The sequence below is a fragment of the Pseudophryne corroboree genome, unplaced genomic scaffold, assembly GCF_028390025.1.
Source record: "Pseudophryne corroboree isolate aPseCor3 unplaced genomic scaffold, aPseCor3.hap2 scaffold_223, whole genome shotgun sequence".
Lineage (NCBI taxonomy): Eukaryota > Metazoa > Chordata > Amphibia > Anura > Myobatrachidae > Pseudophryne > Pseudophryne corroboree.
Window position 1 is genome coordinate 454,390 of NW_026968879.1, and position 26,229 is coordinate 480,618.

The 26,229-nt window shown below is 47.3% G+C and overlaps 26 non-coding genes and 3 pseudogenes across 26 annotated transcripts; 16 read left to right on the forward strand and 13 right to left on the reverse strand.

Annotated features, from left to right (window-relative positions):
• Positions 1-6,983: 6,983 nt before the first annotated feature.
• Positions 6,984-7,147, forward strand: LOC135008556 (U1 spliceosomal RNA). The gene has a single exon (XR_010208211.1). It is a non-coding gene; the product is annotated as a U1 spliceosomal RNA (small nuclear RNA).
• Positions 7,148-7,299: 152 nt separating this feature from the next.
• LOC135008703 (U1 spliceosomal RNA) lies at positions 7,300-7,462 on the forward strand. Its single transcript, XR_010208354.1, has one exon. It is a non-coding gene; the product is annotated as a U1 spliceosomal RNA (small nuclear RNA).
• A 674-nt stretch (positions 7,463-8,136) lies between these two features.
• On the forward strand, positions 8,137-8,300 carry LOC135008643 (U1 spliceosomal RNA). Its single transcript, XR_010208295.1, has one exon. It is a non-coding gene; the product is annotated as a U1 spliceosomal RNA (small nuclear RNA).
• A 152-nt stretch (positions 8,301-8,452) lies between these two features.
• LOC135008720 (U1 spliceosomal RNA) lies at positions 8,453-8,615 on the forward strand. Its single transcript, XR_010208369.1, has one exon. It is a non-coding gene; the product is annotated as a U1 spliceosomal RNA (small nuclear RNA).
• A 674-nt stretch (positions 8,616-9,289) lies between these two features.
• LOC135008867 (U1 spliceosomal RNA) lies at positions 9,290-9,453 on the forward strand. The gene has a single exon (XR_010208482.1). It is a non-coding gene; the product is annotated as a U1 spliceosomal RNA (small nuclear RNA).
• A 152-nt stretch (positions 9,454-9,605) lies between these two features.
• On the forward strand, positions 9,606-9,741 carry LOC135008826 (U1 spliceosomal RNA; annotated as a pseudogene).
• An 835-nt stretch (positions 9,742-10,576) lies between these two features.
• LOC135008817 (U1 spliceosomal RNA) lies at positions 10,577-10,740 on the forward strand. Its single transcript, XR_010208461.1, has one exon. It is a non-coding gene; the product is annotated as a U1 spliceosomal RNA (small nuclear RNA).
• Positions 10,741-11,410: 670 nt separating this feature from the next.
• LOC135008731 (U1 spliceosomal RNA) lies at positions 11,411-11,574 on the forward strand. The gene has a single exon (XR_010208380.1). It is a non-coding gene; the product is annotated as a U1 spliceosomal RNA (small nuclear RNA).
• A 152-nt stretch (positions 11,575-11,726) lies between these two features.
• LOC135008874 (U1 spliceosomal RNA) lies at positions 11,727-11,890 on the forward strand. The gene has a single exon (XR_010208487.1). It is a non-coding gene; the product is annotated as a U1 spliceosomal RNA (small nuclear RNA).
• A 2,424-nt stretch (positions 11,891-14,314) lies between these two features.
• LOC135008879 (U1 spliceosomal RNA) lies at positions 14,315-14,478 on the forward strand. The gene has a single exon (XR_010208492.1). It is a non-coding gene; the product is annotated as a U1 spliceosomal RNA (small nuclear RNA).
• Positions 14,479-14,630: 152 nt separating this feature from the next.
• LOC135008704 (U1 spliceosomal RNA) lies at positions 14,631-14,793 on the forward strand. The gene has a single exon (XR_010208355.1). It is a non-coding gene; the product is annotated as a U1 spliceosomal RNA (small nuclear RNA).
• A 674-nt stretch (positions 14,794-15,467) lies between these two features.
• Positions 15,468-15,631, forward strand: LOC135008561 (U1 spliceosomal RNA). The gene has a single exon (XR_010208215.1). It is a non-coding gene; the product is annotated as a U1 spliceosomal RNA (small nuclear RNA).
• Positions 15,632-15,783: 152 nt separating this feature from the next.
• LOC135008705 (U1 spliceosomal RNA) lies at positions 15,784-15,946 on the forward strand. Its single transcript, XR_010208356.1, has one exon. It is a non-coding gene; the product is annotated as a U1 spliceosomal RNA (small nuclear RNA).
• A 674-nt stretch (positions 15,947-16,620) lies between these two features.
• On the forward strand, positions 16,621-16,784 carry LOC135008622 (U1 spliceosomal RNA). Its single transcript, XR_010208275.1, has one exon. It is a non-coding gene; the product is annotated as a U1 spliceosomal RNA (small nuclear RNA).
• Positions 16,785-16,936: 152 nt separating this feature from the next.
• Positions 16,937-17,072, forward strand: LOC135008841 (U1 spliceosomal RNA; annotated as a pseudogene).
• An 855-nt stretch (positions 17,073-17,927) lies between these two features.
• On the reverse strand, positions 17,928-18,090 carry LOC135008693 (U1 spliceosomal RNA). Its single transcript, XR_010208344.1, has one exon. It is a non-coding gene; the product is annotated as a U1 spliceosomal RNA (small nuclear RNA).
• Positions 18,091-18,558: 468 nt separating this feature from the next.
• On the forward strand, positions 18,559-18,721 carry LOC135008757 (U1 spliceosomal RNA). The gene has a single exon (XR_010208404.1). It is a non-coding gene; the product is annotated as a U1 spliceosomal RNA (small nuclear RNA).
• An 828-nt stretch (positions 18,722-19,549) lies between these two features.
• LOC135008727 (U1 spliceosomal RNA) lies at positions 19,550-19,712 on the reverse strand. The gene has a single exon (XR_010208377.1). It is a non-coding gene; the product is annotated as a U1 spliceosomal RNA (small nuclear RNA).
• A 152-nt stretch (positions 19,713-19,864) lies between these two features.
• LOC135008634 (U1 spliceosomal RNA) lies at positions 19,865-20,028 on the reverse strand. The gene has a single exon (XR_010208287.1). It is a non-coding gene; the product is annotated as a U1 spliceosomal RNA (small nuclear RNA).
• Positions 20,029-20,702: 674 nt separating this feature from the next.
• Positions 20,703-20,865, reverse strand: LOC135008707 (U1 spliceosomal RNA). The gene has a single exon (XR_010208358.1). It is a non-coding gene; the product is annotated as a U1 spliceosomal RNA (small nuclear RNA).
• A 142-nt stretch (positions 20,866-21,007) lies between these two features.
• LOC135008625 (U1 spliceosomal RNA) lies at positions 21,008-21,171 on the reverse strand. Its single transcript, XR_010208278.1, has one exon. It is a non-coding gene; the product is annotated as a U1 spliceosomal RNA (small nuclear RNA).
• Positions 21,172-21,845: 674 nt separating this feature from the next.
• LOC135008762 (U1 spliceosomal RNA) lies at positions 21,846-22,008 on the reverse strand. The gene has a single exon (XR_010208408.1). It is a non-coding gene; the product is annotated as a U1 spliceosomal RNA (small nuclear RNA).
• A 152-nt stretch (positions 22,009-22,160) lies between these two features.
• On the reverse strand, positions 22,161-22,324 carry LOC135008653 (U1 spliceosomal RNA). The gene has a single exon (XR_010208305.1). It is a non-coding gene; the product is annotated as a U1 spliceosomal RNA (small nuclear RNA).
• Positions 22,325-22,998: 674 nt separating this feature from the next.
• LOC135008708 (U1 spliceosomal RNA) lies at positions 22,999-23,161 on the reverse strand. The gene has a single exon (XR_010208359.1). It is a non-coding gene; the product is annotated as a U1 spliceosomal RNA (small nuclear RNA).
• A 152-nt stretch (positions 23,162-23,313) lies between these two features.
• On the reverse strand, positions 23,314-23,477 carry LOC135008638 (U1 spliceosomal RNA). The gene has a single exon (XR_010208290.1). It is a non-coding gene; the product is annotated as a U1 spliceosomal RNA (small nuclear RNA).
• Positions 23,478-24,497: 1,020 nt separating this feature from the next.
• LOC135008865 (U1 spliceosomal RNA) lies at positions 24,498-24,633 on the reverse strand (annotated as a pseudogene).
• A 152-nt stretch (positions 24,634-24,785) lies between these two features.
• Positions 24,786-24,949, reverse strand: LOC135008654 (U1 spliceosomal RNA). Its single transcript, XR_010208306.1, has one exon. It is a non-coding gene; the product is annotated as a U1 spliceosomal RNA (small nuclear RNA).
• A 674-nt stretch (positions 24,950-25,623) lies between these two features.
• On the reverse strand, positions 25,624-25,786 carry LOC135008803 (U1 spliceosomal RNA). Its single transcript, XR_010208449.1, has one exon. It is a non-coding gene; the product is annotated as a U1 spliceosomal RNA (small nuclear RNA).
• Positions 25,787-25,938: 152 nt separating this feature from the next.
• LOC135008970 (U1 spliceosomal RNA) lies at positions 25,939-26,102 on the reverse strand. The gene has a single exon (XR_010208570.1). It is a non-coding gene; the product is annotated as a U1 spliceosomal RNA (small nuclear RNA).
• Between the last annotated feature and the right edge of the window lie 127 nt (positions 26,103-26,229).

Consider the following 26,229-nt stretch of genomic DNA (forward strand, 5'->3'; position numbering starts at 1 on the left):
CTATCTCTTTGCAAAAGAGAGATATCGGCAAGGAAATGCTGTATTGTACCTTTGCATTTTTCTCCCAAACGAAAGACACTAGAATGAAAATTTTAAAGCCTCCTGTTAGTGCTTCATCTACACGTTATAGCCCTGCATTTTCCAATGCCTATCTCTTTGCAAAAGAGAGATATCGGCAAGGAAAAGTTGCATTGTACTTTTGCATTTTTCTCCCAAACGAAAGACACTAGAATGAAAATTGTAAAGCCTCCTGTTAGTGCTTCATCTACACGTTATAGCCCTGCATTTTCCAATGCCTATCTCTTTGCAAAAGAGAGATATCGGCAAGGAAAAGCTGTATTGTACCTTTGCATTTTTCTCCCAAACGAAAGACACTAGAATGAAAATGTTAAAGCCTACTGTTAGTGCTTCATCTACACGTTATAGCCCTGAATTTTCCAATGCCTATCTCTTTGCAAAAGAGAGATATCGGCAAGGAAAAGCTGTATTGTACCTTTGCATTTTTCTCCCAAACGAAAGACACTAGAATGAAAATTTTAAAGCCTCCTGTTAGTGCTTCATCTACACGTTATAGCCCTGAATTTTCCAATGCCTAGCTCTTTGCAAAAGAGAGATATCGGCAAGGAAAAGCTGTATTGTACCTTTGCATTTTTCTCCCAAACGAAAGACACTAGAATGAAAATTTTAAAGCCTCCTGTTAGTGCTTCATCTACACGTTATAGCCCTGAATTTTCCAATGCCTATCTCTTTGCAAAAGAGAGATATCGGCACGGAAAAGCTGTATTGTACCTTTGCATTTTTCTCCCAAACGAAGGACACTAGAATGAAAATTTTAAAGCCTCCTATTAGTGCTTCATCTACACGTTATAGCCCTGAATTTTCCAATGCCTATCTCTTTGCAAAAGAGAGATATCGGCAAGGAAAAGCTGTATTGTACCTTTGCATTTTTCTCCCAAACGAAGTACACTAGAATGAAAATTTTAAAGCCTCCTGTTAGTGCTTCATCTACACGTTATAGCCCTGAATTTTCCAATGCCTATCTCTTTGCAAAAGAGAGATATCGGCAAGGAAATGCTGTATTGTACCTTTGCATTTTTCTCCCAAACGAAAGACACTAGAATGAAAATTTTAAAGCCTCCTGTTAGTGCTTCATCTACACGTTATAGCCCTGCATTTTCCAATGCCTATCTCTTTGCAAAAGAGAGATATCGGCAAGGAAAAGCTGCATTGTACTTTTGCATTTTTCTCCCAAACGAAAGACACTAGAATGAAAATTTTAAAGCCTCCTGTTAGTGCTTCATCTACACGTTATAGCCCTGAATTTTCCAATGCCTAGCTCTTTGCAAAAGAGAGATATTGGCAAGGAAAAGCTGTATTGTACCTTTGCATTTTTCTCCCAAACGAAAGACACTAGAATGAAAATTTTAAAGCCTCCTGTTAGTGCTTCATCTACACGATATAGCCCTGAATTTTCCAATGCCTATCTCTTTGCAAAAGAGAGATATCGGCAAGGAAAAGCTGTATTGTACCTTTGCATTTTTCTCCCAAACGAAGGACACTAGAATGAAAATTTTAAAGCCTCCTGTTAGTGCTTCATCTACACGTTATAGCCCTGAATTTTCCAATGCCTATTTCTTTGCAAAAGAGAGATATCGGCAAGGAAAAGCTGTATTGTACCTTTGCATTTTTCTCCCAAACGAAAGACACTAGAATGAAAATTTTAAAGCCTACTGTTAGTGCTTCATCTACACGTTATAGCCCTGAATTTTCCAATGCCTAGCTCTTTGCAAAAGAGAGATATCGGCAAGGAAAAGCTGTATTGTACCTTTGCATTTTTCTCCCAAACGAAAGACACTAGAATGAAAATTTTAAAGCCTCCTGTTAGTGCTTCATCTACACGTTATAGCCCTGAATTTTCCAATGCCTATCTCTTTGCAAAAGAGAGATATCGGCAAGGAAAAGCTGTATTGTACCTTTGCTTTTTTCTCCCAAACGAAAGACACTAGAATGAAAATTTTAAAGCCTCCTATTAGTGCTTCATCTACACGTTATAGCCCTGAATTTTCCAATGCCTATCTCTTTGCAAAAGAGAGATATCGGCAAGGAAAAGCTGCATTGTACTTTTGCATTTTTCTCCCAAACGAAAGACACTAGAATGAAAATTTTAAAGCCTCCTGTTAGTGCTTCATCTACACGTTATAGCCCTGAATTTTCCAATGCCTAGCTCTTTGCAAAAGAGAGATATTGGCAAGGAAAAGCTGTATTGTACCTTTGCATTTTTCTCCCAAACGAAAGACACTAGAATGAAAATTTAAAAGCCTCCTGTTAGTGCTTCATGTACGCGGTATAGCCCTGAATTTTCCAATGCCTAGCTCTTTGCAAAAGAGAGATATCGGCAAGGAAAAGCTGTATTGTACCTTTGCATTTTTCTCCCAAACGAAAGACACTAGAATGAAAATTTTAAAGCCTCCTGTTAGTGCTTCATCTACACGTTATAGCCCTGAATTTTCCAATGCCTATCTCTTTGCAAAAGAGAGATATCGGCAAGGAAATGCTGTATTGTACCTTTGCATTTTTCTCCCAAACGAAAGACACTAGAATGAAAATTTTAAAGCCTCCTGTTAGTGCTTCATCTACACGTTATAGCCCTGCATTTTCCAATGCCTATCTCTTTGCAAAAGAGAGATATCGGCAAGGAAAAGCTGCATTGTACTTTTGCATTTTTCTCCCAAACGAAAGACACTAGAATGAAAATTTTAAAGCCTCCTGTTAGTGCTTCATCTACACGTTATTGCCCTGAATTTTCCAATGCCTAGCTCTTTGCAAAAGAGAGATATTGGCAAGGAAAAGCTGTATTGTACCTTTGCATTTTTCTCCCAAACGAAAGACACTAGAATGAAAATTTTAAAGCCTCCTGTTAGTGCTTCATCTACACGTTATAGCCCTGAATTTTCCAATGCCTATCTCTTTGCAAAAGAGAGATATCGGCAAGGAAAAACTGTATTGTACCTTTGCATTTTTCTCCCAAACGAAAGACACTAGAATGAAAATTTTAAAGCCTCCTGTTAGTGCTTCATCTACACGTTATAGCCCTGAATTTTCCAATGCCTATCTCTTTGCAAAAGAGAGATATCGGCAAGGAAAAGCTGTATTGTACCTTTGCATTTTTCTCCCAAACGAAGGACACTAGAATGAAAATTTTAAAGCCTCCTATTAGTGCTTCATCTACACGTTATAGCCCTGAATTTTCCAATGCCTATCTCTTTGCAAAAGAGAGATATCGGCAAGGAAAAGCTGTATTGTACCTTTGCATTTTTCTCCCAAACGAAGTACACTAGAATGAAAATGTTAAAGCCTCCTGTTAGTGCTTCATCTACACGTTATAGCCCTGAATTTTCCAATGCCTATCTCTTTGCAAAAGAGAGATATCGGCAAGGAAATGCTGTATTGTACCTTTGCATTTTTCTCCCAAACGAAAGACACTAGAATGAAAATTTTAAAGCCTCCTGTTAGTGCTTCATCTACACGTTATAGCCCTGCATTTTCCAATGCCTATCTCTTTGCAAAAGAGAGATATCGGCAAGGAAAAGCTGCATTGTACTTTTGCATTTTTCTCCCAAACGAAAGACACTAGAATGAAAATTTTAAAGCCTCCTGTTAGTGCTTCATCTACACGTTATAGCCCTGAATTTTCCAATGCCTAGCTCTTTGCAAAAGAGAGATATTGGCAAGGAAAAGCTGTATTGTACCTTTGCATTTTTCTCCCAAACGAAAGACACTAGAATGAAAATTTTAAAGCCTCCTGTTAGTGCTTCATCTACACGATATAGCCCTGAATTTTCCAATGCCTATCTCTTTGCAAAAGAGAGATATCGGCAAGGAAAAGCTGTATTGTACCTTTGCATTTTTCTCCCAAACGAAGGACACTAGAATGAAAATTTTAAAGCCTCCTGTTAGTGCTTCATCTACACGTTATAGCCCTGAATTTTCCAATGCCTATTTCTTTGCAAAAGAGAGATATCGGCAAGGAAAAGCTGTATTGTACCTTTGCATTTTTCTCCCAAACGAAAGACACTAGAATGAAAATTTTAAAGCCTACTGTTAGTGCTTCATCTACACGTTATAGCCCTGAATTTTCCAATGCCTAGCTCTTTGCAAAAGAGAGATATCGGCAAGGAAAAGCTGTATTGTACCTTTGCATTTTTCTCCCAAACGAAAGACACTAGAATGAAAATTTTAAAGCCTCCTGTTAGTGCTTCATCTACACGTTATAGCCCTGAATTTTCCAATGCCTATCTCTTTGCAAAAGAGAGATATCGGCAAGGAAATGCTGTATTGTACCTTTGCATTTTTCTCCCAAACGAAAGACACTAGAATGAAAATTTTAAAGCCTCCTGTTAGTGCTTCATCTACACGTTATAGCCCTGCATTTTCCAATGCCTATCTCTTTGCAAAAGAGAGATATCGGCAAGGAAAAGCTGCATTGTACTTTTGCATTTTTCTCCCAAACGAAAGACACTAGAATGAAAATTTTAAAGCCTCCTGTTAGTGCTTCATCTACACGTTATTGCCCTGAATTTTCCAATGCCTAGCTCTTTGCAAAAGAGAGATATTGGCAAGGAAAAGCTGTATTGTACCTTTGCATTTTTCTCCCAAACGAAAGACACTAGAATGAAAATTTTAAAGCCTCCTGTTAGTGCTTCATCTACACGTTATAGCCCTGAATTTTCCAATGCCTATCTCTTTGCAAAAGAGAGATATCGGCAAGGAAAAACTGTATTGTACCTTTGCATTTTTCTCCCAAACGAAAGACACTAGAATGAAAATTTTAAAGCCTCCTGTTAGTGCTTCATCTACACGTTATAGCCCTGAATTTTCCAATGCCTATCTCTTTGCAAAAGAGAGATATCGGCAAGGAAAAGCTGTATTGTACCTTTGCATTTTTCTCCCAAACGAAGGACACTAGAATGAAAATTTTAAAGCCTCCTATTAGTGCTTCATCTACACGTTATAGCCCTGAATTTTCCAATGCCTATCTCTTTGCAAAAGAGAGATATCGGCAAGGAAAAGCTGTATTGTACCTTTGCATTTTTCTCCCAAACGAAGTACACTAGAATGAAAATGTTAAAGCCTCCTGTTAGTGCTTCATCTACACGTTATAGCCCTGAATTTTCCAATGCCTATCTCTTTGCAAAAGAGAGATATCGGCAAGGAAAAGCTGTATTGTACCTTTGCATTTTTCTCCCAAACGAAAGACACTAGAATGAAAATTTTAAAGCCTCCTGTTAGTGCTTCATCTACACGTTATAGCCCTGAATTTTCCAATGCCTATCTCTTTGCAAAAGAGAGATATCGGCAAGGAAATGCTGTATTGTACCTTTGCATTTTTCTCCCAAACGAAAGACACTAGAATGAAAATTTTAAAGCCTCCTGTTAGTGCTTCATCTACACGTTATAGCCCTGCATTTTCCAATGCCTATCTCTTTGCAAAAGAGAGATATCGGCAAGGAAAAGCTGCATTGTACTTTTGCATTTTTCTCCCAAACGAAAGACACTAGAATGAAAATTTTAAAGCCTCCTGTTAGTGCTTCATCTACACGTTATAGCCCTGAATTTTCCAATGCCTAGCTCTTTGCAAAAGAGAGATATTGGCAAGGAAAAGCTGTATTGTACCTTTGCATTTCTCTCCCAAACGAAATACACTAGAATGAAAATTTTAAAGCCTACTGTTAGTGCTTCATCTACACGTTATAGCCCTGAATTTTCCAATGCCTAGCTCTTTGCAAAAGAGAGATATCGGCAAGGAAAAGCTGTATTGTACCTTTGCATTTTTCTCCCAAACGAAAGACACTAGAATGAAAATTTTAAAGCCTCCTGTTAGTGCTTCATCTACACGTTATAGCCCTGAATTTTCCAATGCCTATCTCTTTGCAAAAGAGAGATATCGGCAAGGAAAAGCTGTATTGTACCTTTGCTTTTTTCTCCCAAACGAAAGACACTAGAATGAAAATTTTAAAGCCTCCTATTAGTGCTTCATCTACACGTTATAGCCCTGAATTTTCCAATGCCTATCTCTTTGCAAAAGAGAGATATCGGCAAGGAAAAGCTGCATTGTACTTTTGCATTTTTCTCCCAAACGAAAGACACTAGAATGAAAATTTTAAAGCCTCCTGTTAGTGCTTCATCTACACGTTATAGCCCTGAATTTTCCAATGCCTAGCTCTTTGCAAAAGAGAGATATTGGCAAGGAAAAGCTGTATTGTACCTTTGCATTTTTCTCCCAAACGAAAGACACTAGAATGAAAATTTAAAAGCCTCCTGTTAGTGCTTCATCTACACGGTATAGCCCTGAATTTTCCAATGCCTAGCTCTTTGCAAAAGAGAGATATCGGCAAGGAAAAGCTGTATTGTACCTTTGCATTTTTCTCCCAAACGAAAGACACTAGAATGCAAACTACAGGTAGTGCTGCAGGGCCCACACCCTTTTACTTGCCTTACAGAGCAGCTCTGGAGCTGTTACAGTGCCCAGCTGCTGCAAGAAATCAGCTTGAATGCTTCAGGGGATGGGGCATGGCCAACATGAGCCCCACACCAAAGGAGGGGGGAGGTGTTTAATGCGAACTAGGGGTCATCCAAGCACTGCAAAAGGCCGCCATGCCCTGCATGCCCCTTTTCTCTTTTCATATGCAGATGAGGGTTCCAGTCAACTTTGGCCCACTGCTTGGATAACATCACCGTATGCAAATCCGTCTGCTGCAGACCTTCCCCCAGGAGTGCTTGTACTAGTTGTTGCATATGGTTTGATATTTGATGGTGCTTCAGTATTAGGCAGCCTTCCGCCCTCCCATGTTCATCTGAAAAGATGTGGTCTCCCTGCAGTTGTTGTCCCCAGATGAGAGTTCACTTGTGCTGCCTCAGTTGAATCTCCTTTACTTGACAGAGATGTGCCTGAGCAGCTGCCCTCACCAGCCCTATCCCAAATCATACTTATTTTGCATAGGAGATACCATGGTCATGAAGATTGTTCTCCAAGGGTGAGGTTCATTCATTGCATTCTGGGTATGCTGACCCCTGTGATTTTCCCAAATGTGGGAAACTCGACTGCATTATTTGTGGTAGTGGGGGACTGTGTTTGTGCTTTCCTCTGGTCAGCTCTGGTAAAAGTCAGATTTCTTTGTCTCAGATCTTCCTCTAGCCTTGTTCTTCTTTCGAGAGTTCCCTTGTGCTGCCTCAGTTGGATCTCTTTCACTTGACAGGGGGGTGCCCGAACAGCGACCCTCCCCAGCTCTAGCCCAACTCCTACTTACCTGCCAGGTGAGATACTATGATCATGAAGGTGCTTCTCCCAGGGCAAGGCTCACCCATTGCACTCTGGGTGTGCTGCCCCTGCGATTTCCCCAAATGTGGGAAACTTGACTGCATAATTTGTGTTTCCCCTGGTCGGCTCTCGTATAATTCAGATCTCTTTGTCTCAGGTCTCTCTCCAGCCTAGTTTGCTGTCTGTTTCCACTTCTCTTTTCTTCAACCGCTCCCTTCTATACCCTTGTGCACTATCCTGACTTCTCCTCCCGTCTGCTTACTTTGTGCCTTCCAATGCACAATGCAAACTACAGGTAGTGCTGCAGGGCCCACACCCTTTTACTTGCCTTACAGAGCAGCTCTGGAGCTGTTACAGTGCCCAGCTGCTGCAAGAAATCAGCTTGAATGCTTCAGGGGATGGGGCATGGCCAACATGAGCCCCACACCAAAGGAGGGTGGAGGTGTTTAATGCGAACTAGGGGTCATCCAAGCACCGCAAAAGGCCGCCATGCCCTGCACGCCCCTTTTCTCTTTTCATATGCAGATGAGGGTTGAAGCCAACTTTGACCCACTGCTTGGATGACATCACCGTATGCAAATCCGTCTTCTGCAGAACTTCCCCCAGGAATGCTTGCACTAGTTGATGCATTTGGTTTGTTGTTTGGGGGTGCTTCAGTATTAGGCAGCCTTCTGCCCTCCCATGTTCATCTGAAAATATGTGTTCTCCCTGCAGTTGTTGTCCCCAGATGAGAGTTCCCTTGTGCTGCCTCAGTTGAATCTCCTTTACTTGACAGAGATGTGCATGAGCAGCGGCCCTCCCCAGCCCTATTCCAAATCATACTTATTTTGCATAGGATATACCATGGTCATGAAGATTGTTCTCCCAGGGTGAGGTTCATTCATTGCATTTTGGGTATGCTGACCCCTGTGATTTCCCCAAATGTGGGAAACTTGACTGCATTATTCGTGGTAGTGGGGGACTGTGTTTGTGCTTTCCTCTGGTCAGCTCTGGTAAAAGTCAGATTTCTTTGTCTCAGATTTTCCTCTAGCCTTGTTCTTCTTTCGAGAGTTCCATTGTGCTGCCTCAGTTGGATCTCCTTCACTTGACAGGGGGGTACCCGAGCAGCGACCCTCCCCAGCTCTAGCCCAACTCCTACTTACCTGCCAGGTGAGATACTATGATCATGAAGGTGCTTCTCCCAGGGCAAGGCTCACCCATTGCACTCTGGGTGTGCTGCCCCTGCGATTTCCCCAAATGTGGGAAACTTGACTGCATAATTTGTGTTTCCCCTGGTCGGCTCTCGTATAATTCAGATCTATTTGTCTCAGGTCTCTCTCCAGCCTAGTTTGCTGTCTGTTTCCACTTCTCTTTTCTTCAGCCGCTCCCTTCTATACCCTTGTGCACTATCCTGACTTCTCCTCCCGTCTGCTTACTTTGTGCCTTCCAATGCACAATGCAAACTACAGGTAGTGCTGCAGGGCCCACACCCTTTTACTTGCCTTACAGAGCAGCTCTGGAGCTGTTACAGTGCCCAGCTGCTGCAAGAAATCAGCTTGAATGCTTCAGGGGATGGGGCATGGCCAACATGAGCCCCACACCAAAGGAGGGGGGAGGTGTTTAATGCGAACTAGGGGTCATCCAAGCACTGCAAAAGGCCGCCATGCCCTGCATGCCCCTTTTCTCTTTTCATATGCAGATGAGGGTTCCAGTCAACTTTGGCCCACTGCTTGGATAACATCACCGTATGCAAATCCGTCTGCTGCAGACCTTCCCCCAGGAGTGCTTGTACTAGTTGTTGCATATGGTTTGATATTTGATGGTGCTTCAGTATTAGGCAGCCTTCCGCCCTCCCATGTTCATCTGAAAAGATGTGGTCTCCCTGCAGTTGTTGTCCCCAGATGAGAGTTCACTTGTGCTGCCTCAGTTGAATCTCCTTTACTTGACAGAGATGTGCCTGAGCAGCTGCCCTCACCAGCCCTATCCCAAATCATACTTATTTTGCATAGGAGATACCATGGTCATGAAGATTGTTCTCCCAGGGTGAGGTTCATTCATTGCATTCTGGGTATGCTGACCCCTGTGATTTTCCCAAATGTGGGAAACTCGACTGCATTATTTGTGGTAGTGGGGGACTGTGTTTGTGCTTTCCTCTGGTCAGCTCTGGTAAAAGTCAGATTTCTTTGTCTCAGATCTTCCTCTAGCCTTGTTCTTCTTTCGAGAGTTCCCTGGTGCTGCCTCAGTTGGATCTCCTTCACTTCACAGGGGGGAACCCGAGCAGCGACCCTCCCCAGCTCTAGCCCAACTCCTACTTACCTGCCAGGTGAGATACTATGATCATGAAGGTGCTTCTCCCAGGGCAAGGCTCAACCATTGCACTCTGGGTGTGCTGCTCCTGCGATTTCCCCAAATGTGGGAAACTTGACTGCATAATTTGTGTTTCCCCTCGTCGGCTCTCGTATAATTCAGATCTCTTTGTCTCAGGTCTCTCTCCAGCCTAGTTTGCTGTCTGTTTCCACTTCTCTTTTCTTCAGCCGCTCCCTTCTATACCCTTGTGCACTATCCTGACTTCTCCTCCCGTCTGCTTACTTTGTGCCTTCCAATGCACAATGCAAACTACAGGTAGTGCTGCAGGGCCCACACCCTTTTACTTGCCTTACAGAGCAGCTCTGGAGCTGTTACAGTGCCCAGCTGCTGCAAGAAATCAGCTTGAATGCTTCAGGGGCTGGGGCATAGCCAACATGAGCCCCACACCAAAGGAGGGTGGAGGTGTTTAATGCAAACTAGGGGTCAGCCAAGCGCCGCAAAAGGCCACCATGCCCTGCACGCCCCTTTTCTCTTTTCATATGCAGACGAGGGTTGAAGCCAACTTTGACCCACTGCTTGGATGACATCACCATATGCAAATCCATCTGCGGCAGGCCTTCCCCCAGGAATGCTTGCACTAGTTGTTGCATTTGGTTTGTTGTTTGGGGGTGCTTCAGTATTAGGCAGCCTTCTGCCCTCCCATGTTCATCTTCAGGGGATGGGGCATGGCCAACATGAGCCCCACACCAAAGGAGGGTGGAGGTGTTTAATGCGAACTAGGGGTCATCCAAGCACCGCAAAAGGCCGCCATGCCCTGCACGCCCCTTTTCTCTTTTCATATGCAGATGAGGGTTGAAGCCAACTTTGACCCACTGCTTGGATGACATCACCGTATGCAAATCCGTCTTCTGCAGAACTTCACTTGACAGGGGGGTGCCCGAGCAGCGACCCTCCCCATCTCTAGCCCAACTCCTACTTACCTGCCAGGTGAGATACTATGATCAGGAAGGTGCTTCTCCCAGGGCAAGGCTCACCCATTGCACTCTGGGTGTGCTGCTCCTACGATTTCCCCAAATGTGGGACACTTGACTGCATAATTTGTGTTTCCTCTAGTCGGCTACTCGTATAATTCAGATCTCTTTGTCTCAGGTCTCTCTCCAGCCTAGTTTGCTGTCTGTTTCCACTTCTCTTTTCTTGAGCCGCTGCCTTCTATGCCCTTGTGCACTCTCCTGACTTCTCCTGTCTGCTTACTTTGTGCCTTCCAACGCACAATGCAAACTACAGGTAGTGCTGCAGGGCCCACACCCTTTTACTTGCCTTTCAGAGCAGCTCTGGAGCTGTTACAGTGCCCAGCTGCTGCAAGAAATCAGCTTGAATGCTTCAGGGGCTGGGGCATAGCCAACATGAGCCCCACACCGACGGAGGGTGGAGGTGTTTAATGCGAACTAAGGGTCATCCAAGCGCCGCAAAAGGCCGCCATGCCCTGCATACCCCTTTTCTCTTTTCATATGCAGATGAGGGTTCCAGCCAACTTTGGCCCACTGCTTGGATGACATCACCGTATGCAAATCCGTCTTCTGCAGACCTTCCCCCAGGAATGCTTGTACTAGTTGTTGCATTTGGTTTGTTGTTTGGGGTGCTTCAGTATTAGGCAGCCTTCAGCTCTCCCATGTTCATCTGAAAATATGTGTTCTCCCTGCAGTTGTTGTCCCCAGATGAGAGTTCCCTTGTGCTGCCTCAGTTGAATCTCCTTTACTTGAAAGAGATGTGCCTGAGCAGCGGCCCTCCCCAGCCCTATCCCAAATCATACTTATTTTGCATAGGAGATACCATGGTCATGAAGATTGTTCTCCCAGGGTGAGGTTCATTCATTGCATTCTGGGTATGCTGACCCCTGTGATTTCCCCAAATGTGGGAAACTCGACTGCATTATTTGTGGTAGTGGGGGACTGTGTTTGTGCTTTCCTCTGGTCAGCTCTGGTAAAAGTCAGATTTCTTTGTCTCAGATCTTCCTCTAGCCTTGTTCTTTTTTTGAGAGTTTCCTTGTGCTGCCTCAGTTGGATCTCCTTCACTTGACAGGGGGGTGCCCGAGCAGCGACCCTCCCCAGCTCAAGCCCAACTCCTACTTACCTGCCAAGTGAGATACTATGATCAGGAAGGTGCTTCTACCAGGGCAAGGCTCACCCATTGCACTCTGGGTGTGCTGCTCCTACGATTTCCCCAAATGTGGGACACTTGACTGCATAATTTGTGTTTCCTCTGGTCGGCTACTCGTATAATTCAGATCTCTTTGTCTCAGGTCTCTCTCCAGCCTAGTTTGCTGTCTGTTTCCACTTCTCTTTTCTTGAGCCCCTGCCTTCTATGCCCTTGTGCACTCTCCTGACTTCTCCTGTCTGCTTACTTTGTGCCTTCCAACGCACAATGCAAACTACAGGTAGTGCTGCAGGGCCAACACCCTTTTACTTGCCTTACAGAGCAGCTCTGGAGCTGTTACAGTGCCCAGCTGCTGCAAGAAATCAGCTTGAATGCTTCAGGGGCTGGGGCATAGCCAACATGAGCAGCAAGATGCAGCACTGGACTATTAGTAATGTACTGTTGTATGCTGAGCACCACAATGCAGCACAAGACAATGAGCAGTGATACTGAGCACTGATGAGGATACTACTGAGAACTGACACTGAGCAGGAGAGACACACTACTAGTATTACTGAGCAGCAATAAGTAACCACTGATACTGGGCACTGATATTGAGATTTCCACTGAGAGAACATAGCCACGTCCTCTCCGCTCTCTCTTCAATGCACGAGTAAAAATGGCGGCAACGCGCAGCTCTTTATATGGAATCCGAATCTCGCGAGAATCCGACAGCGGGATGATGACATTTTCCCTTGTTCAGGTTTTCCGAGTCAGGCGGGAACAACCGAGCCTGCCACGGACCAGTGTAAACCACGTGGAGTTCGTCGGGAATTCGGTTCTCGGAGAACCGAACCCGCTCCTCTATATATACTATATTACTATGTTACTGTAGTATACAGAACACCACAATGCAATGAGCAGTGATAGTGAGCACTGATGAGGATACTAGAACTGACACTGAGCAGCAAGATGCAGCACTGGACTATTAGTAATGTACTGTAGTATGCTGAGCACCACAATGCAGCACAAGACAATGAGCAGTGATACTGAGCACTGATGAGGATACTACTGAGAACATACACTGAGCAGGAGAGACACACTACTAGTATTACTGAGCAGCAATAAGTAACCACTGATACTGAGCACTGATATTGAGATTTCCACTGAGAGAACATAGCCACGTCCTCTCCGCTCTCTCTTCAATGCACGAGTAAAAATGGCAGCAACGCGCAGCTCTTTATATGGAATCCGAATCTCGCAAGAATCCGACAGCGGGATGATGACATTTTCCCTTGTTCAGGTTTTCCGAGTCAGGCGGGAACAACCGAGCCTGCCTCGGACCAGTGTAAACCACGTGGAGTTCGTGGGGAATTCGGTTCTCGGAGAACCGAACCCGCTCCTCTCTACCTTATACCCATCAATTTTTTTATTTTCAATCTAAGCCCCTGCAGTTTTCTGTAAGCATCTGCTTCGCTATGATGATCAACAAGTCACAAGGGCAAACACTCAGGGCTTGAGGCGTAGATCTTAGGACCAGCTGCTACAAGCATGGCAGAGGTGTCACTATCACTGGTGACACCCAGAAAGGTGGCGAGGGAGATTGTAATGCAGTGCGCGCAGATAAACAGCGCAATGGTAAAAAGGAGGCATGGTTTCATAGGTAGGGGCGTGGCCTGGTGGCCTGAATCTACATTTTGTTGCTCCGGGTGTCCCGGGGGTTGGGGGCTGCACCCGGGGACTAGTGTGTGAGCTGTGCTGGCTCCTGCACAGTGACAGGGCATGGCCACCCAGCATGACGCCTCCCTTCTTGACCATGCTGTAATTGCAGTCGCACTGCAGTTCAGCGTGATCATAAAAAATGGTGTAGGCTCCTGCTGGTGCAGGCTGTAGAGAAAAGCTGCTGTGACCACGCCCCCTGTGTCTCCTCCGTTGCAGACCCCATTTTGAAGCCTTGCCCCCGGACTAAGAGAAAAGTATGCCCTTGCGCACTATCCTGACTTCTCCTCCCGTCTGCTTAATTTGTGCCTTCCAACGCACAATGCGAACAACAGGTGGTGCTGCAGGGCCCACACCCTTTTACTTGCCTTACAGAACAGCTCTGGAGCTGTTACAGTGCCCAGCTGCTGCAAGAAATCAGCTTGAATGCTTCAGGGGATGGGGCATGGCCAACATGAGCCCCACACCAAAGGAGGGTGGAGGTGTTTAATGCGAACTAGGGGTCATCCAAGCACTGCAAAAGGCCGCCATGCCCTGCATGCCCCTTTTCTCTTTTCATATGCAGATGAGGGTTCCAGTCAACTTTGGCCCACTGCTTGGATAACATCACCGTATGCAAATCCGTCTGCTGCAGACCTTCCCCAAGGAGTGCTTGTACTAGTTGTTGCATATGGTTTGATATTTGATGGTGCTTCAGTATTAGGCAGCCTTCCGCCCTCCCATGTTCATCTGAAAAGATGTGGTCTCCCTGCAGTTGTTGTCCCCAGATGAGAGTTCCCTTGTGCTGCCTCAGTTGAATCTCCTTTACTTGACAGAGATGTGCCTGAGCAGCGGCCCTCACCAGCCCTATCCCAAATCATACTTATTTTGCATAGGAGATACCATGGTCATGAAGATTGTTCTCCCAGGGTGAGGTTCATTCATTGCATTCTGGGTATGCTGACCCCTGTGATTTTCCCAAATGTGGGAAACTCGACTGCATTATTTGTGGTAGTGGGGGACTGTGTTTGTGCTTTCCTCTGGTCAGCTCTGGTAAAAGTCAGATTTCTTTGTCTCAGATCTTCCTCTAGCCTTGTTCTTCTTTCGAGAGTTCCCTTGTGCTGCCTCAGTTGGATCTCTTTCACTTGACAGGGGGGTGCCCGAACAGCGACCCTCCCCAGCTCTAGCCCAACTCCTACTTACCTGCCAGGTGAGATACTATGATCATGAAGGTGCTTCTCCCAGGGCAAGGCTCACCCATTGCACTCTGGGTGTGCTGCCCCTGCGATTTCCCCAAATGTGGGAAACTTGACTGCATAATTTGTGTTTCCCCTGGTCGGCTCTCGTATAATTCAGATCTCTTTGTCTCAGGTCTCTCTCCAGCCTAGTTTGCTGTCTGTTTCCACTTCTCTTTTCTTCAACCGCTCCCTTCTATACCCTTGTGCACTATCCTGACTTCTCCTCCCGTCTGCTTACTTTGTGCCTTCCAATGCACAATGCAAACTACAGGTAGTGCTGCAGGGCCCACACCCTTTTACTTGCCTTACAGAGCAGCTCTGGAGCTGTTACAGTGCCCAGCTGCTGCAAGAAATCAGCTTGAATGCTTCAGGGGATGGGGCATGGCCAACATGAGCCCCACACCAAAGGAGGGTGGAGGTGTTTAATGCGAACTAGAGGTCATCCAAGCACCGCAAAAGGCCGCCATGCCCTGCACGCCCCTTTTCTCTTTTCATATGCAGATGAGGGTTGAAGCCAACTTTGACCCACTGCTTGGATGACATCACCGTATGCAAATCCGTCTTCTGCAGAACTTCCCCCAGGAATGCTTGCACTAGTTGTTGCATTTGGTTTGTTGTTTGGGGGTGCTTCAGTATTAGGCAGCCTTCTGCCCTCCCATGTTCATCTGAAAATATGTGTTCTCCCTGCAGTTGTTGTCCCCAGATGAGAGTTCCCTTGTGCTGCCTCAGTTGAATCTCCTTTACTTGACAGAGATGTGCATGAGCAGCGGCCCTCCCCAGCCCTATTCCAAATCATACTTATTTTGCATAGGAGATACCATGGTCATGAAGATTGTTCTCCCAGGGTGAGGTTCATTCATTGCATTTTGGGTATGCTGACCCCTGTGATTTCCCCAAATGTGGGAAACTTGACTGCATTATTTGTGGTAGTGGGGGACTGTGTTTGTGCTTTCCTCTGGTCAGCTCTGGTAAAAGTCAGATTTCTTTGTCTCAGATTTTCCTCTAGCCTTGTTCTTCTTTCGAGAGTTCCATTGTGCTGCCTCAGTTGGATCTCCTTCACTTGACAGGGGGGTACCCGAGCAGCGACCCTCCCCAGCTCTAGCCCAACTCCTACTTACCTGCCAGGTGAGATACTATGATCATGAAGGTGCTTCTCCCAGGGCAAGGCTCACCCATTGCACTCTGGGTGTGCTGCCCCTGCGATTTCCCCAAATGTGGGAAACTTGACTGCATAATTTGTGTTTCCCCTGGTCGGCTCTCGTATAATTCAGATCTCTTTGTCTCAGGTCTCTCTCCAGCCTAGTTTGCTGTCTGTTTCCACTTCTCTTTTCTTCAGCCGCTCCCTTCTATACCCTTGTGCACTATCCTGACTTCTCCTCCCGTCTGCTTACTTTGTGCCTTCCAATGCACAATGCAAACTACAGGTAGTGCTGCAGGGCCCACACCCTTTTACTTGCCTTACAGAGCAGCTCTGGAGCTGTTACAGTGCCCAGCTGCTGCAAGAAATCAGCTTGAATGCTTCAGGGGATGGGGCATGGCCAACATGAGCCCCACACCAAAGGAGGGGGGAGGTGTTTAATGCGAACTAGGGGTCATCCAAGCACTGCAAAAGGCCGCCATGCCCTGCATGCCCCTTTTCTCTTTTCATATGCAGATGAGGGTTCCAGTCAACTTTGGCCCACTGCTTGGATAACATCACCGTATGCAAATCCGTCTGCTGCAGACCTTCCCCCAGGAGTGCTTGTACTAGTTGTTGCATATGGTTTGATATTTGATGGTGCTTCAGTATTAGGCAGCCTTCCGCCCTCCCATGTTCATCTGAAAATATATGTTCTCCCTGCAGTTGTTGTCCCCAGATGAGAGTTCACTTGTGCTGCCTCAGTTGAATCTCCTTTACTTGACAGAGATGTGCCTGAGCAGCTGCCCTCACCAGCCCTATCCCAAATCATACTTATTTTGCATAGGAGATACCATGGTCATGAAGATTGTTCTCCCAGGGTGAGGTTCATTCATTGCATTTTGGGTATGCTGACCCCTGTGATTTCCCCAAATGTGGGAAACTCAACTGCATTATTTGTGGTAGTGGGGGACTGTGTTTGTGCTTTCCTCTGGTCAGCTCTAGTAAAAGTCAGATTTCTTTGTCTCACATTTTCCTCTAGCCTTGTTCTTCTTTCGAGAGTTCCCTTGTGCTGCCTTTGTTGGATCTCCTTCACTTTACAGGGGGGTACCCGAGCAGCGACCCTCCCCAGCTCTAGCCCAACTCCTACTTACCTGCCAGGTGAGATACTATGATCATTAAGGTGCTTCTCCCAGGGCAAGGCTCACCCATTGTACTCTGGGTGTGCTGCTCCTGCGATTTCCCCAAATGTGGGAAACTTGACTGCATAATTTGTGTTTCCCCTCGTCGGCTCTCGTATAATTCAGATCTCTTTGTCTCAGGTCTCTCTCCAGCCTAGTTTGCTGTCTGTTTCCACTTCTCTTTTCTTCAGCCGCTCCCTTCTATACCCTTGTGCACTATCCTGACTTCTCCTCCCGTCTGCTTACTTTGTGCCTTCCAATGCACAATGCAAACTACAGGTAGTGCTGCAGGGCCCACACCCTTTTACTTGCCTTACAGAGCAGCTCTGGAGCTGTTACAGTGCCCAGCTGCTGCAAGAAATCAGCTTGAATGCTTCAGGGGCTGGGGCATAGCCAACATCAGCCCCACACCGAAGGAGGGTGGAGGTGTTTAATGCAAACTAGGGGTCAGTCAAGCGCCGCAAAAGGCCACCATGCCCTGCACGCCCCTTTTCTGTTTTCATATGCAGATGAGGGTTGAAGCCAACTTTGACCCACTGCTTGGATGACATCACCATATGCAAATCCATCTGCGGCAGGCCTTCCCCCAGGAATGCTTGCACTAGTTGTTGCATTTGGTTTGTTGTTTGGGGGTGCTTCAGTATTAGGCAGCCTTCTGCTGCACCCTGCTTTGGTGTGGGGCTCATGTTGGCCATGCCCCATCCCCTGAAGCTTTCAAGCAGATTTCTTGCAGCAGCTGGGCACTGTAACAGCTCAAGAGCTGCTCTGTAAGGCAAGTAAAAGGGTGTGGGCCCTGCAGCACTACCTGTAGTTTGCATTGTGCATTGGAAGGCACAAAGTAAGCAGACGGGAGGAGAAGTCTGGATAGTGCACAAGGGTATAGAAGGGAGCGGCTGAAGAAAAGAGAAGTGGAAACAGACAGCAAACTAGGCTGGAGAGAGATCTGAGACAAAGAGATCTGAATTATACGATAGCCGACCAGGGGAAACACAAATTATGCAGTCAAGTTTCCCACATTTGGGGAAATCGCAGGGGCAGCACACCCAGAGTGCAATGGGTGAGCCTTGCCCTGGGAGAAGCACCTTCATGATCATAGTATCTCACCTGGCAGGTAAGTATGAGTTGGGCTAGAGCTGGGGAGGGTCGCTGCTCGGGCACCCCCCTGTTAAGTGAAGGAGATCCAACTGAGGCAGCACAAGGGAACTCTCAAAAGAAGAACAAGGCTAGAGGAAGATCTGAAACAAAGAAATCTGACTTTTAACAGAGCTGACCAGAAGAAAACACAAACACAGTCCCCCACTACCACAAATAAAGCAGTCGAGGTGAGGTTCATTCATTGCATTTTGGGTATGCTGACCCCTGTGATTTCCCCAAATGTGGGAAACTCGACTGCTTTATTTGTGGTAGTGGGGGACTGTGTTTGTGTTTTCTTCTGGTCAGCTCTGGTAAAAGTCAGATTTCTTTGTTTCAGATCTTCCTCTAGCCTTGTTCTTCTTTTGAGAGTTCCCTTGTGCTGCCTCAGTTGGATCTCCTTCACTTAACAGGGGGGTGCCCGAGCAGCGACCCTCCCCAGCTCTAGCCCAACTCCTACTTACCTGCCAGGTGAGATACTATGATCATGAAGGTGCTTCTCCCAGGGCAAGGCTCACCCATTGCACTCTGGGTGTGCAGCCCCTGCGATTTCCCCAAATGTGGGAAACTTGACTGCATAATTTGTGTTTCCCCTGGTCGGCTCTCGTATAATTCAGATCTCTTTGTCTCAGATCTCTCTCCAGCCTAGTTTGCTGTCTGTTTCCACTTCTCTTTTCTTCAGCCGCTCCCTTCTATACCCTTGTGCACTATCCTGACTTCTCCTCCCGTCTGCTTACTTTGTGCCTTCCAATGCACAATGCAAACTACAGGTAGTGCTGCAGGGCCCACACCCTTTTACTTGCCTTACAGAGCAGCTCTGGAGCTGTTACAGTGCCCAGCTGCTGCAAGAAATCTGCTTGAATGCTTCAGGGGATGGGACATGGCCAACATGAGCCCCACACCAAAGGAGGGTGGAGCAGAAGGCTGACTAATACTGAAGCACCCCCAAACAACAAACCAAATGCAACAACTAGTGCAAGCATTCCTGGGGGAAGGCCTGCCGCAGATGGATTTGCATATGGTGATGTCATCCAAGCAGTGGGTCAAAGTTGGCTTCAACCCTCGTCTGCATATGAAAACAGAAAAGGGGCGTGCAGGGCATGGTGGCCTTTTGCGGCGCTTGACCGACCCCTAGTTTGCATTAAACACCTCCACCCTCCTTCGGTGTGGGGCTCATGTTGGCTATGCCCCAGCCCCTGAAGCATTCAAGCTGATTTCTTGCAGCAGCTGGGCACTTTAACAGCTCCAGAGCTGCTCTGTAAGGCAAGTAAAAGGGTGTGGGCCCTGCAGCACTACCTGTAGTTTGCATTGTGCATTGGAAGGCACAAAGTAAGCAGACGGGAGGAGAAGTCAGGATAGTGCACAAGGGTATAGAAGGGAGCGGCTGAAGAAAAGAGAAGTGGAAACAGACAGCAAACTAGGCTGGAGAGAGACCTGAGACAAAGAGATCTGAATTATACGAGAGCCGACCAGGGGAAACACAAATTATGCAGTCAAGTTTCCCACATTTGGGGAAATCGCAGGAGCAGCACACCCAGAGTGCAATGGGTGAGCCTTGCCCTGGGAGAAGCACCTTCATGATCATAGTATCTCACCTGGCAGGTAAGTAGGAGTTGGGCTAGAGCTGGGGAGGGTCGCTGCTCGGGTACCCCCCTGTCAAGTGAAGGAGATCCAACTGAGGCAGCACAAGGGAACTCTCGAAAGAAGAACAAGGCAAGAGGAAAATCTGAGACAAAGAAATCTGACTTTTACCAGAGCTGACCAGAGGAAAGCACAAACACAGTCCCCCACTACCACAAATAATGCAGTTGAGTTTCCCACATTTGGGGAAATCACAGGGGTCAGCATACCCAAAATGCAATGAATGAACCTCACCCTGGGAGAACAATCTTCATGACCATGGTATCTCCTATGCAAAATAAGTATGATTTGGAATAGGGCTGGGGAGGGCCGCTGCTCATGCACATCTCTGTCAAGTAAAGGAGATTCAACTGAGGCAGCACAAGGGAACTCTCATCTGGGGACAACAACTGCAGGGAGAACACATATTTTCAGATGAACATGGGAGGGCAGAAGGCTGCCTAATACTGAAGCACCCCCAAACAACAAACCAAATGCAACAACTAGTGCAAGCATTCCTGGGGGAAGTTCTGCAGAAGACGGATTTGCATACGGTGATGTCATACAAGCAGTGGGTCAAAGTTGGCTTCAACCCTCATCTGCATATGAAAAGAGAAAAGGGGCGTGCAGGGCATGGCGGCCTTTTGCGGTGCTTGGATGACCCCTAGTTCGCATTAAACACCTCCACCCTCCTTTGGTGTGGGGCTCATGTTGGCCATGCCCCATCCCCTGAAGCATTCAAGCAGATTTCTTGCAGCAGCTGGGCACTGTAACAGCTCCAGAGCTGCTCTGTAAGGCAAGTAAAAGGGTGTGGGCCCTGCAGCACTACCTGTAGTTTGCATTGTGCATTGGAAGGCACAAAGTAAGCAGACGGGAGGAGAAGTCAGGATAGTGCACAAGGGTATAGAAGGGAGCGGCTGAAGAAAAGAGAAGTGGAAACAGACAGCAAACTAGGCTGGAGAGAGACCTGAGACAAAGAGATCTGAATTATACGAGAGCCGACCAGGGGAAACACAAATTATGCAGTCAAGTTTCCCACATTTGGGGAAATCGCAGGGGCAGCACACCCAGAGTGCAATGGGTGAGCCTTGCCCTGGGAGAAGCACCTTCATGATCATAGTATCTCACCTGGCAGGTAAGTAGGAGTTGGGCTAGAGCTGGGGAGGGTCTCTGCTCGGGCACCCCCCTGTCAAGTGAAGGAGATCCAACTGAGGCAGCACAAGGGAACTCTCAAAAGAAGAACAAGGCTCTGAAACAAAGAAATCTGACTTTTACCAGAGCTGACCAGAGGAAAACACAAACACAGTCCCCCACTACCACAAATAAAGCAGTCGAGTTTCCCACATTTGGGGAAATCACAGGGGTCAGCATACCCAGAATGCAATGAATGAACCTCACCCTGGGAGAATAATCTTCATGACCATGGTATCTCCTATGCAAAATAAGTATGATTTGGGATAGAGCTGGGGAGGGCCGCTGCTCAGGCACATCTCTGTCAAGTTAAGGAGATTCAACTGAGGCAGCACAAGGGAACTCTCATCTAGGGACAACAACTGCAGGGAGAACACATATTTTCAGATGAACATGGGAGGGCAGACGGCTGCCTAATACTGAAGCACCCCCAAACAACAAACCAAATGCAACAACTAGTGCAAGCATTCCTGGGGGAAGGCCTGCCGCAGATGGATTTGCATATGGTGATGTCATCCAAGCAGTGGGTCAAAGTTGGCTTCAACCCTCGTCTGCATATGAAAACAGAAAAGGGGCGTGCAGGGCATGGTGGCATTTTGCTGCGCTTGTCTGACCCCTAGTTTGCATTAAACACCTCCACCCTTCTTCGGTGTGGGGCTCATGTTGGCTATGCCCCAGCCCCTGAAGCATTCAAGCTGATTTCTTGCAGCAGCTTGGCACTGCAACAGCTCCAGAGCTGCTCTGTAAGGCAAGTAAAAGGGTGTGGGCCCTGCAGCACTACCTGTAGTTTGCATTGTGCATTGGAAGGCACAAAGTAAGCAGACGGGAGGAGAAGTCAGGATAGTGCACAAGGGTATAGAAGGGAGCGGCTGAAGAAAAGAGAAGTGGAAACAGACAGCAAACTAGGCTGGAGAGAGACCTGAGACAAAGAGATCTGAATTATACGAGAGCCGACCAGGGGAAACACAAATTATGCAGTCAAGTTTCCCACATTTGGGGAAATCGCAGGAGCAGCACACCCAGAGTACAATGGGTGAGCCTTGCCCTGGGAGAAGCACCTTCATGATCATAGTATCTCACCTGGCAGGTAAGTAGGAGTTGGGCTAGAGCTGGGGAGGGTCGCTGCTCGGGTACCCCCCTGTAAAGTGAAGGAGATCCAACTGAGGCAGCACAAGGGAACTCTCGAAAGAAGAACAAGGCTAAAGGAAAATCTGAGACAAAGAAATCTGACTTTTACCAGAGCTGACCAGAGGAAAGCACAAACACAGTCTCCCACTACCACAAATAATGCAGTCAAGTTTCCCACATTTGGGGAAATCACAGGGGTCAGCATACCCAAAATGCAATGAATGAACCTCACCCTGGGAGAAAAATCTTCATGACCATGGTATCTCCTATGCAAAATAAGTATGATTTGGAATAGGGCTGGGGAGGGCCGCTGCTCATGCACATCTCTGTCAAGTAAAGGAGATTCAACTGAGGCAGCACAAGGGAACTCTCATCTTGGGACAACAACTGCAGGGAGAACATATATTTTCAGATGAACATGGGAGGGCAGAAGGCTGCCTAATACTGAAGCACCCCCAAACAACAAACCAAATGCAACAACTAGTGCAAGCATTCCTGGGGGAAGGCCTGCCGCAGATGGATTTGCATATGGTGATGTCATCCAAGCAGTGGGTCAAAGTTGGCTTCAACCCTCGTCTGCATATGAAAAGAGAAAAGGGGCGTGCAGGGCATGGTGGCCTTTTGCGGCGCTTGGCTGACCCCTAGTTTGCATTAAACACCTCCACCCTCCTTTGGTGTGGGGCTCATGTTGGCTATGCCCCAGCCCCTGAAGCATTCAAGCTGATTTCTTGCAGCAGCTGGGCACTGTAACAGCTCCAGAGCTGCTCTGTAAGGCAAGTAAAAGGGTCTGGGCCCTGCAGCACTACCTGTAGATCGCATTGTGCGTTGGAAGGCACAAAGTAAGCAGACAGGAGGAGAAGTCAGGATAGTGCGCAAGGGCATAGAAGGGAGCGGCTCAAGAAAAGAGAAGTGGAAACAGACAGCAAACTAGGCTGGAGAGAGACCTGAGACAAAGAGATCTGAATTATACGAGAGCCGACCAGGGGAAACACAAATTATGCAGTCAAGTTTCCCACATTTGGGGAAATCGCAGGGGCAGCACACCCAGAGTGCAATGGGTGAGCCTTGCCCTGGGAGAAGCACCTTCATGATCATAGTATCTCACCTGGCAGGTAAGTAGGAGTTGGGCTAGAGCTGGGGAGGGTCGCTGTTCGGGCACCCCCCTGTCAAGTGAAAGAGATCCAACTGAGGCAGCACAAGGGAACTCTCGAAAGAAGAACAAGGCTAGAGGAAGATCTGAGACAAAGAAATCTGACTTTTTCCAGAGCTGACCAGAGGAAAGCACAAACACAGTCCCCCACTACCACAAATAATGCAGTCGAGTTTCCCACATTTGGGGAAATCACAGGGGTCAGCATACCCAGAATGCAATGAATGAACCTCACCTTGGGAGAACAATCTTCATGACCATGGTATCGCCTATGCAAAATAAGTATGATTTGGGATAGGGCTGGGGAGGGCCGCTGCTCAGGCACATCTCTGTCAAGTAAAGGAGATTCAACTGAGGCAGCACAAGGGAACTCTCATCTGGGGACAACAACTGCAGGGAGAACACATATTTTCAGATGAACATGTGAGGGCAGAAGGCTGCCTAATACTGAAGCACCCCCAAACAACAAACCAAATGCAACAACTAGTGCAAGCATTCCTGGGGGAAGGCCTGCAGCAGATGGATTTGCATATGGTGATGTCATCCAAGCAGTGGGTCAAAGTTGGCTTCAACCCTCGTCTGCATATGAAAAGAGAAAAGGGGCGTGCAGGGCATGGCGGCCTTTTGCAGCGCTTGGATGACCCCTAGTTCGCATTACACACCTCCACCCTCCTTCGGTGTGGGGCTCATGTTGGCTATGCCCCAGCCCCTGAAGCATTCAAGCTGATTTCTTGCAGCAGCTGGGCACTGTAACTGCTCCAGAGCTACTCTGAAGCACCCCCAAACAACAAACCAAATGCAACAACTAGTGCAAGCATTCCTGGGGGAAGGCCTGCAGCAGATGGATTTGCATATGGTGATGTCATCCAAGCAGTGGGTCAAAGTTGGCTTCAACCCTCGTCTGCATATGAAAAGAGAAAAGGGGCGTGCAGGGCATGGCGGCCTTTTGCAGCGCTTGGATGACCCCTAGTTCGCATTACACACCTCCACCCTCCTTCGGTGTGGGGCTCATGTTGGCTATGCCCCAGCCCCTGAAGCATTCAAGCTGATTTCTTGCAGCAGCTGGGCACTGTAACTGCTCCAGAGCTACTCTGTAAGGCAAGTAAAAGGGTGTGGGCCCTGCAGCACTACCTGTAGTTCGCATTGTGCGTTGGAAGGCACGAAGTAAGCAGACGGGAGAAGTCAGGATAGTGCGCAAGGGCATAGAAGGGAGCGGCTCAAGAAAAGAGAAGTGGAAACAGACAGCAAACTAGGCTGGAGAGAGACCTGAGACAAAGAGATCTGAATTATACGAGAGCCGACGAGGGGAAACACAAATTATGCAGTCACGTTTCCCACATTTGGGGAAATCGCAGGAGCAGCACACCCAGAGTGCAATGGTTGAGCCTTGCCCTGGGAGAAGCACCTTCATGATCATAGTATCTCACCTGGCAGGTAAGTAGGAGTTGGGCTAGAGCTGGGGAGGGTCGCTGCTCGGGTTCCCCCCTGTGAAGTGAAGGAGATCCAACTGAGGCAGCACCAGGGAACTCTCGAAAGAAGAACAAGGCTAGAGGAAGATCTGAGACAAAGAAATCTGACTTTTACCAGAGCTGACCAGAGGAAAGCACAAACACAGTCTCCCACTACCACAAATAATGCAGTCAAGTTTCCCACATTTGGGGAAATCACAGGGGTCAGCATACCCAAAATGCAATGAATGAACCTCACCCTGGGAGAAAAATCTTCATGACCATGGTATCTCCTATGCAAAATAAGTATGATTTGGAATAGGGCTGGGGAGGGCCGCTGCTCATGCACATCTCTGTCAAGTAAAGGAGATTCAACTGAGGCAGCACAAGGGAACTCTCATCTTGGGACAACAACTGCAGGGAGAACATATATTTTCAGATGAACATGGGAGGGCAGAGGACTGCCTAATACTGAAGCACCCCCAAACAACAAACCAAATGCAACAACTAGTGCAAGCATTCCTGGGGGAAGGCCTGCCGCAGATGGATTTGCATATGGTGATGTCATCCAAGCAGTGGGTCAAAGTTGGCTTCAACCCTCGTCTGCATATGAAAAGAGAAAAGGGGCGTGCAGGGCATGGTGGCCTTTTGCGGCGCTTGGCTGACCCCTAGTTTGCATTAAACACCTCCACCCTCCTTTGGTGTGGGGCTCATGTTGGCTATGCCCCAGCCCCTGAAGCATTCAAGCTGATTTCTTGCAGCAGCTGGGCACTGTAACAGCTCCAGAGCTGCTCTGTAAGGCAAGTAAAAGGGTGTGGGCCCTGCAGCACTACCTGTAGTTCGCATTGTGCGTTGGAAGGCACAAAGTAAGCAGACAGGAGGAGAAGTCAGGATAGTGCGCAAGGGCATAGAAGTAAGCGGCTCAAGAAAAGAGAAGTGGAAACAGACAGCAAACTAGGCTGGAGAGAGACCTGAGACAAAGAGATCTGAATTATACGAGAGCCGACCAGGGGAAACACAAATTATACAGTCAAGTTTCCCACATTTGGGGAAATCGCAGGAGCAGCACACCCAGAGTGCAATGGGTTAGCCTTGCCCTGGGAGAAGCACCTTCATGATCATAGTATCTCACCTGGCAGGTAAGTAGGAGTTGGGCTAGAGCTGGGGAGGGTCGCTGCTAGGGTACCCCCCTGTAAAGTGAAGGAGATCCAATTAAGGCAGCACAAGGGAACTCTCGAAAGAAGAACAAGGCTAGAGGAAAATCTGAGACAAAGAAATCTGACTTTTACCAGAGCTGACCAGAGGAAAGCACAAACACAGTCCCCCACTACCACAAATAATGCAGTTGAGTTTCCCACATTTGGGGAAATCACAGGGGTCAGCATACCCAAAATGCAATGAATGAACCTCACCCTGGGAGAAAAATCTTCATGACCATGGTATCTCCTATGCAAAATAAGTATGATTTGGAATAGGGCTGGGGAGGGCCGCTGCTCATGCACATCTCTGTCAAGTAAAGGAGATTTAACTGAGGCAGCACAAGGGAACTCTCATCTGGGGACAACAACTGCAGGGAGAACACATATTTTC